Here is a 10,236-nt window from a genome sequence, read left to right as displayed (position 1 = left end):
AAGGTTGCATTATAAAACTCTTTGCCTTCATCTATTTGTAGTTTCACAGGGATCCTACCCTCACTAAGTATATCCTCAAAAGCAGCTGATACAACAGTCCCTGTGTCATGGTCCCTGTGCCTCCCCGGCCAGCCCAGTGTGGCCACAAGTGTTTGTTGTTTTTCTCTCACTCTGTCTCTCCTACCTGTCTGCCTGGGCGGAGCTCTGATTGGGCTCCTGCCCTTGGCCCACGCACCTGCAGCTGATCTCGAGCGGATTGCAGTTCTCTGGCTCTTAAGGCTGGGGCTCTGAGCTGTTCGTCGCTGGAATATTGAGTAACTCTCGTTAGTATTGCCTGGCTTCCTTGCGATTCTACTGTTCCCGTGTTTGCCTTCGACTTACCCTCGTCTGTGTAAACAGGTTTACCTGGATCAGCCCTTTTGTGACCCCTGGACCCCGTGAGTAGGAGAGTGAGCTGAGCTGCTTGTGTGGAGACTGTTTGGACGAGGAGCAGAGCGAGTGCGAAGAAGTGTGTCTCCCCAGCCAAGTGATCCCCGGGACCCTGGTGTTTCCCCCCCCTTCACGTGTATATAGTGCACCAGTGTGATTAATAAAGTGTTGTTGAACTGTGCTACCTCAGTCTGCGCCTGAGTCCTTTCCACTCCCGTGACACCCTGTCTTGTTTGTTAGACATCTAACCCATGCGTATTTTGAGAATACATCTATACATGTTAGCAGATATCTCACATTATCATTATCTGCCACATATTCACACATGTCAACCAGATCGGCTTGAAACTGTTTGTCGACCCCTGTCACCAATACTCTATTTCTGGGGAAATGGATCCTCGCAGGTTTGTGGAGTGTGTAAGTGTCGTCTTGTTCTAAATAATGTTTGACCTGAGATAGTGGAGGTGTTACATCTGATGCCTCCCCTGCTGCTATACGTAGCTTATTTAAACTGGCCAACCGCGCAGGATGGGCTGGATCATGATATATTTTATGCAATGTGCTTTCCATGATTTACAAACTACAAATGACTAAGATGTTGATGTTAACAAGTCTTTTTATTTAATTTTCACAAAGACACAATCACAGACAATGGATACTTGAACAGCACACAATAATAGGTTTTGTTTTACTTACCGTTTACGATGGCCATGTTATAAAGAACGATGTTAGTGTTGATGATCGCAAAGAAAATGGTGTGCTCTGCAGCGACTCTTGAGGCGTAAATGGCTCAGGGTTTCGGGCTCTGAACGTGTTTTTTATATAGGGTGAGTGTTTCCAAAAAGAAAAGGTATGTCTCCAATCAATTTAAATGAGACCCTACAGGGCTTTTGTCTTCTCAAGGAATTACAAAGGAGCCGATACTTTAAACAATAGGCGGGGCCCTTGTTCGCATGGTACTCTCAACTAGTGATACCCGCGGTGGGCTTTTACAATCCTGAACAAATTCAAACAATTAGCCAGCTGTTGAAAAGTTGGAGCGGGTCTGGGCGACTGGTTTTAGAAGTATCACTGTAGCGTTTATTTTCTAAAGGGCTGAATGTTATTTGCGACTATCTGTTGTGTTAAAAACTACTCTGAAACCATGAAACCCCTTACAGAAGAAATGGCCCGTTTGATCCATTTTTAAACAAATAAAATGCTTGCATCGGTGCAAGGTGTTGACACCGGAATCACAAAATGAGTGTATTTAAAAGACGATTAGTTTGAAAAGAGCGATACTGGTTGCTTTGGGGGAAAAGACGACATTGTGTGCAGCGTTTTAGAAGTATCACTGTAGCGTTTGCTGAATGTTATTTGTGACTATCTGTTGTGTTAAAAACTACTCTGAAACCATGAAACCCCTTACAGAAGAAATGCCCGTTTGATCCGTTTTTAAATAAATAAAATGCTTGCATCGGTGCAAGGTGTTGACACCGGAATCACAAAATGAGTGTATTTAAAAGACGATTAGTTTGAAAAGAGCGATACTGGCTGCTTATAGCATTTATTTTCTAAAGGACTGAATGCTATTTGTAACATTTACTGTGTTAAAAACTAGCTGGCTGGCTTTGTCAACAAAATGAGTGTATTTAAAGACGATTAGTTTGAAAAGAGCTATACTGGCTGCTTTGGGTGAAAAGACGACATTGTGTGCAGCGTTTTAGAAGTATCACTGTAGCGTTTGCTGAATGTTATTTGTGACTATCTGTTGTGTTAAAAACTACTCTGAAACCATGAAACCCCTTACAGAAGAAATGCCCGTTTGATCCGTTTTTAAATAAATAAAATGCTTGCATCGGTGCAAGGTGTTGACACCGGAATCACAAAATGAGTGTATTTAAAAGACGATTAGTTTGAAAAGAGCGATACTGGCTGCTTATAGCATTTATTTTCTAAAGGACTGAATGCTATTTGTAACATTTACTGTGTTAAAAACTAGCTGGCTGGCTTTGTCAACAAAATGAGTGTATTTAAAAGACGATTAGTTTGAAACGAGCGATACTGGTTGCTTTGGGGGAAAAGACGACATTGTGTGCAGCGTTTTAGAAGTATCACTGTAGCGTTTGCTGAATGTTATTTGCGACTATCTGTTGTGTTAAAAACTACTCTGAAACCATGAAACCCCTTACAGAAGAAATGGCCCGTTTGATCCGTTTTTAAATAAATAAAATGCTTGCATCGGTGCAAGGTGTTGACACCGGAATCACAAAATGAGTGTATTTAAAAGACGATTAGTTTGAAAAGAGCGATACTGGCTGCTTATAGCATTTATTTTCTAAAGGACTGAATGCTATTTGTGACATTTACTGTGTTAAAAAACTAGCTGGCTTTGTCTCACTCTTAGTTCAACATTCCGAAATCCCGACTTTTAAATAAAATGATCGCATCAACCCTGGAAAGAAACCAAAACAGCTTCCACTCCGCCAAGAATGAAACAAGAAACAAAGAATTGCTTTTAAGAACACATGCATAACTGAATGTTGCGATACACCTAAGTGATAAAAATAGTTTAATTAAAAACCCTATGGTTTGATTAAATTAAAACCCCGTTAAAAACACAAACTCATATAACCCCTCTGATCCCCTGTGGTATTTCCACACCTGAACATGCATGCGCACACACACACGAAACTGGTCAAACCGGTTGTCAAACCGGTTTGGTTGGCCGCCATATTGGACAGGTGCCATCGTATTACTACTACTGAGGAAAGTAAGATCAGGCCAAAGACAACGTGTAAGCGTTCAGACATTAACAGCGCGAATGTCGGCCTGGGGCTCGGTCACTCAGGCGCAGCTGGCTGCCGGCGGAGCTCACGGGCGCGTCACTGCAACTCCCCCTGGCTTCTGCTCCGCGGCTGCTGAGTGAGCCCTCATCTGGGACTCTCCTCAGCTCTTTCCGGGACAGTGGCGCAGCTGCCCCTCTGTTGGTCTTCCTTGGTCTCTTGTGTTCTGGGGGCCTCTGGATGTCTGGAGTTTTGATCTCCTCCACACCTGCTTCACGCCCTGGAGGACGGGGCTGTGGCCCCCCCACACCCTCTAGCAGATTATTACATGAAGGAACCTTTTAAAAAAACAAAAAACAAGCGCGTCCATGCTCACAGGTGTACACACGGGTGATCACACCCACAAACTACACCCTTTTTGGCTCCTACCTCAAAGCACACTGTGTTCTGTTGATCTTATGTGCTGCACAATAATGTTTAACATTTAGTATTTACTGTCATATTCCCATATATCATTGTGATGTTGTTTATTCTATTACTTTTGTTCTCTTCTGCTTGCTTTCTTTTTTCTTTCTCAGCAGGTGATCCAGGTGATTGATATATGCATTTTTTTTTCTCTGCCCGTTCTGTTGGTTTTTGTCTTTTGCCCTTCTCCCCCGTCCCTCTTCTCAGCTGTTTCTCTTTCCCTCTTTCTTTCTCCCCTTCTTTCCCCCAGTCAAGTCTGTCCCGTATTCAGTAAGTGAAAATAAAATAAACAATAAAAGGTGAATCAAATGGACCATTACGGCAAGGCTGGGATGGTCAGTTTGGTAAAGTAAATCCGTTGGGCATCTTTCTTTGCCTTTAGACAACAATTCTGATGGCAAAAGAGCCAAACGGGACAGGCCCCAAAAAAAACCAAAAAAAAAACAGCGCGAATGCTGTTTACCAATCCTGGCTCAGTCTGACCTCTGCTGTCCTCTGATGTCCTTCCATGACCCTTTCTCTTCTCTTCACCTCCAACCAGTTTGAGGCAGTCTGAGGTTTTTTATGTTAAAAGGGAGTTTTTCCTTTCCACTGTCACCAAGTACTGTTTATAGCATATCATCAGATAGTTGGGGGTTTCCCTCTAATAGAAACCATTCTGTGACAACTGTTGAAAAAGAAAAGTTTATTTGAACTCTTTCTGATTTCAAACTTTGAATATGGTCAAAGGTGAATATCTTCCAGAGCAGCACACAGTAAACTCAACACACTAAGAGTCAGCACATACAGAGGAGCTTAACAAAGGATGCTTGTGTCTTTAAAAAATAGAAAGTGTCACATTTCTGTGTCCTAAACAGTCTCAGATGTACCAGGTAAGTCACCTGGTAGATGGGTATGACTAGCAGTAAAGTTCAACATATCCAGGCTGTGTTAGCTGTTTCAATCAAACTTAAAACCCCAGTCAGAGGTTCTCAACACATTCACATTACAAGGGACATTTTGCAGGTCATTTGACTCTTCTCCTGCACAAAACGACCATTTGAATTCCAACTTCTCCCAACAGAGATGTTATCAGATAATAATGACGATAAAATCCATAATGAGCATAAAGATCTAAAAAATAAATAAATAAATCAGAAACTGGTTAAGCTCTTATTTGTGGCATAGAGCTGTAAAATAAAGATTTGAACTGCAGTTAATGATTTTCTGTCTGAGTGTGATCATTACTGCTATTTATTTCTAAGCTGATGGCTGCACATTAGAGCTTTGAGACTTTAATCTGGATCCATGGAAAAATGTCCTGCCCGGCAGGAGATCAGAGTAAATGAATGTGATTGGTTGAACACCTATTCTTGCTGTGCGTTCTGTGTTTCCAGCAGTGCGAAAGAGACTCAGGAGCAGATTCAAATTAGGTTGAAGAACATTTATATATTTTCTGCATTACCACATGAACTCAAACTCTGAACGTAACCTGCTCCAAACCAGATGATCTGTTAAGTACCAGTTACCATGATGATTTAGTGAGGCAAAAAGCAACATCTTCATGACACTAATACATTAATTTCACACTCCTAGGGTGAGTGAACACTTGACGTCGTATTGCAGGAAGCGAATAAGTCTGACAGGAAGTGGCAGAGTGTGAAGCAGTTTGAGTCGTTGGACTCCAACCAAGCATCGGATCTTCAGTCTGCAAAGCTGCATCAGAGGATGAGGAGGTACTGAAGCCAGAACACAGAAAGAAGGATGGTATCAAGATTTCAACCAAACTGAGGATTAACAAGGATTAACAAACTTTGCACTGAGAGTGCAGAGGGATGTTTTAAATGAACTCTGGAAACTGTTCTTTATTTTCTAAATACTTAGGAAATTAAATATAAATTTTATTTGACTTTCAGAACACTCAAAGACACTGTACACAGCAGAAAAATAGAAAACAAGCATAAAAACAGGCAATTTACAGAATCATAAAACAGAAAAGAGATTAAAGTAGCAGAATAGAAAAGATTATAAGCTATTTTGAATTTTGAATTTTGAGTTCATTTTGAGTTTTGAGAATTTTGAGTTTTGAGTGTAGAATTCCAAAGTCAAGGAGCAGAGAAGTTGAAAGCCCTGCTCCCCATGGTGGCAAGATGGGGGAAGGGGACAGAGAGAGAAATGGAAGAAGAGGATCTAAGACACCCTGATGAACCAAATCAGAGCGATATGGAGGGGAGAGATGATGACTAGCCTTAAATGTATACAAAAGTATTTTAAAATTGCTGCGATATTTGACTGGAAGCCAATGAAGCTGCTACAGGACAGGGGTGATGTGGTGAATAGAAGGGGTCCTGGTGATAATACGGGCAGCAGAGTTCTGGACACGTTGAAGCTTATGGATGGATTTTTGATTAAGACCAAAAAGAAGTGAATTGCAGTAGTCAATCCGAGAAGTAACAAGGCTATGAACAAGAATGGCAGTGTCCAAATTAGAAACTCCTTTAGTAACCAAGGAGCCATAACCATTAAGGAAAATAAAGATAAAGGAGGGTGCAGAAAGCTTATTATTCAACCAAAAGACTCGTACACCCTAACAATAAAACACAAAAGCTTAGTTTGTATTTGTCTATCATCCTCCTGACCCTTACTCTGATTTCTCAGACTTTTTGTCTGACTTAGTGCTCAGTTCAGATAGAATAATTACCTGAATTTAGCATCTACATGATAATGTAGATTATCATGTAGATAATCTACATTATTATCTAGCAACTTTAAACTCAAAAGGCATCTCCTAAATGGAAGTGACCACGCTCACCTTTTTAATAGCTCTTTGCTAGCTAAACGTCCCTTCTTATTTTAACAGTGCAGAAGACCATATTATAATATGCATTTGGGGACTTCAGATACTCAAGTAAGGGTTTCCATTCCATATGTCTTCAAATTCTGCTATTTTCCTTTGACTATAGTAAGTCAGTTTCTCCATTGTAATATCAGTGGCCATTTATTTCATTCATACATGAACTGAAGGCACCTGCATTTTTCTCCATGATAAGACTATCATCCCCCTGGCCTACAGGAATCCACAGTCAATTAGAGTTTACTCGAGTTGTATTGTATTGGTATATACAAGAGCACACATTTTTGCTTCACAGGATAGCTACATACCAACAATATCAGATATAGTCTAACAACAGTCTTCCAGCATTTCTTCAGTTTTGAGGAGGCCAATAGACAACAAAACGGAGTGCCTATTTCTTCTAAACATTTCCAGTATGTCAATGAAAGGAGAAAGATTTTGGAGTCACTCTGTTAATTAGAATGATCAAAATCTTTGATAAAAAAAATATTGTAAATTATGAAATTGTTGGAGTAATACAACAAGCAAAAATTACATACACGTATCAACTAAAAAGTCTTCATCAGGGATGAGAGATGTGTCTGGGATATCAGGAGACCAACTAGTCAGGGGTGACATAAGTTCACATTAACTACTTGTGTTGTAATAGCGTCATTCTCATATTCACTGACTGTGTTTGAAACTTTAAACAAACCATATTCCATTCAGCTTCTTGTAAGTTTTTTTAAATGACCAATCTCCATGCCTCCAACCATGGCAGACCTTTATCATAAGACATCAAAGTTGTAAAGAACATGGAACTATGACCTTTCTTGTTTAGATGTTCAAGTGTGAGACTCTGAAGTTGAATAAATGAAGTTTCTTAATTATGGCTATTTATAATTATAGATATTAAGGAATGTCTTAAAGACAGAAAGATCTGGATGGCCTCTAATTTTCTGCTTCTAAATTCAAATAAAACTGAGGGTATTGCACCCAGCCCTAAAAATCTTAGAAATATGGCATCTAACCAGATTCTTACTCTGGATGGCATTACCTTGGCCTCCAGTAACACTGTGAGGAACCTTGGAGCCATTTTTGACCAGGATGTGTCCTTCAATACACGCATTAAACAAATATGTAGGACTGCTTTATCTCTAAAATTAGTATTATCCTGTCTCAGAGAGACGCTGAAAAACTAGTTCATGCATTTATTACTTCCAGGCTGGACTGTAATTCATTATTATCAGGATGTCCTAAAAACTCGCTGAAAAGCCTTCAGTTAATCCAAAATGCCGGAGCAAGAGTACTGACAGGGACTGGTGAGAGAGAGAGCAGATTTCTCCTATATTGGCTTCTCTTCATTGGCTCCCTGTTAAATCCAGAATCCTGCCCTCACATTCAAGGTCTTGAATAATCAGGCCCCATCTTATCTTATAGTACCATATCACCCCATTAGAGCACTTCACTCTCGCACTGCAGGCTTGTTCCTAGAGTATTTAAAAGCAGAATAGGAGGCAGAGCCTTCATTTTTCAGGCCCCTCTTCTGTGGAACCAGCTTCCAGTTTGGATTAAGGAGACAGATACTATCTCTACGTTTAAGATTAGGCTTCAAATTTTCCTTTTTCCAAAAGCATATAGTTGCTGGATCAGATGACCCTGAATCCTCCCTTAGTTATGATGCAATGGGTGTAGGCTGCTGGGGGATTCCCATGATGCACTGGGTGTTTCTTCTTCACTCACTTTGTGTCAATAGACCTCGCTGCACTGAATCATACTTGTTATTAATCTCTGGCTCTCTTCCACAGCATGTCTTTTTCTTTGTCTCTCTTGTCTCACCCCAATCAGTCGTGGCAGATGGCCGCTCCTCCCTGGACAGGGTTCTCCTGTTAAAAGGAAGTTTTTCCTCTCCAAGTGCTTGATCATAGGGGGTCATATGATTGTTGGGTTTTTCTCTTTATGTATTATTGTAGGGTCTACCTTTAAATATAAAGCACATAGAGTTGGCCTTTGTTGCAATTTAGCACTGTATAAATAAAACTGAATTGAATTGAACTGAAGTGAATTGAAGTGAATTGAATTGAATTGAAGTTAACTATAAGAAATGCAAAAAGGTGTGATAGTCAAGTCAAGTTTATTTATAGAGCACATTTAAAAACAACCAAGGCTGACCAAAGTGCTGTACAGTAAATACAGATAAAAATACAATAGAACACAATTTCGTAATAACACCTCGCTGATAAAAATAAAATAAAAATATATAAAACAAATAAATTAAACCTTTCTAAAAGCCAATGAAAAGAGGTGAGTTTTAAGAGCGGTTTTAAAAGTTTCTAGGCTTTTGGAGAGTCTGACGTGAGGAGGTAAACTGTTCCACAGTCTGGGTGCAGCCACAGCAAACGCCCTCTCTCCCTTTGTCTTTAATTTATACCTGGGAACATCTAAAAGCATCAGGTCGGCTGACCTCAAAGATCTCCTGGGGCGATAAGTTCTAAGGAGTTCTGACAGGTAAGAAGGTAAGAAGGTGCAGTGCCATTTAAAACCTTAAAAGCCAGCAATAAGATTTTAAAATCAATCCTAAAGGCAACTGGGAGCCAGTGGAGAGAGCAGAGAACCGGAGTGATGTGGTCTCTTTTTTTTGAACCGGTCAACAGGCGAGCGGCAGCGTTCTGCACCAGTTGAAGGCGATGTAGACAGGAACGATCTAGGCCAGCATAGAGGGAATTGCAGTAGTCTAGCCGTGAAGTAATAAAAGCATGGACCACTCTTTCTAGATCGTTCCTGCAAAGGTAAGACTTGACTTTGGCTAAAATCCGCAAATGATAAAAAGATCCCTTAACTACAGAGCTGATTTGTTTATCAAGTTTAAAAGCATTGTCAAAAATAACACCAAGACTCTTAATGGAAGAAGTGCAATCGGAGGTTAGGGGTCCCAAAAAGTCAAGAGAGAAGTTGGGATCTTTAGGAAGCCCAAACACAATGACTTCAGTTTTGCTTTCATTAAGGTGTAAGAAGTTAAGAGTCATCCAAGTCTTAATGTCAGACAAGCAGGAGAGTAGCGGCTGCAAAGAAACATTGCAGTTCAACCTCAGAGGGAGGTAGATCTGAATATCATCGGCAAAGATGTGGAAGGACACATTATGTTTACGGAGCACATCGCCCAGAGGGAGCAAGTACAGAATAAACAACAGGGGGCCTAGTATGGACCCCTGAGGTACGCCACAGGTTAAAGGAGCTCTGGGAGATGACAGTTCACCAAGGTGAACAGAAAAACTCCTATTATTCAAATAGGACTGGAAAAACTTTAAGACAGTGCCCTTTAAACCGACACAATGTTGAAGGCGGGATAGCAGTATGTTGTGATCAACAGTGTCGAAGGCTGCTGTCAGGTCCAGGGTTACTAAGACAGCAGCACAACCAGAGTCAACAGTTAAAAGCAAATCATTAAAAACTCTCAGAAGGGCGGTTTCTGTGCTATGCCGAGCTCTAAAACCAGACTGGAACTGATAAAGAAATGGATGCCGAAGAAATACAGCAAACCATAACAACAATGCTCAGTGGGTAGTGGATCTAAGAGCAGACCACAGCAGCTTCCCTTAACAGGATCCAGTAACCATTATAGTGGCAGACTAAGAAAGAAAGGATATCAAACATGAAGAGGAGGACATCACCAGGCCCTGAAATGGTTCAGAGCTACTGAAGAGACCAGTACCATGCAACCGCTAGACAATAACCTGCCTCAGTACCATAGGGAAGCTCCTGGCA

The sequence above is a fragment of the Aulonocara stuartgranti genome (genome assembly GCF_965226115.1).
Source record: "Aulonocara stuartgranti genome assembly, chromosome: 15".
NCBI lineage: Eukaryota > Metazoa > Chordata > Actinopteri > Cichliformes > Cichlidae > Aulonocara > Aulonocara stuartgranti.
The sequence above is the reverse complement of the archived record's forward strand: the minus strand, read 5'-3'. Positions refer to the sequence as shown.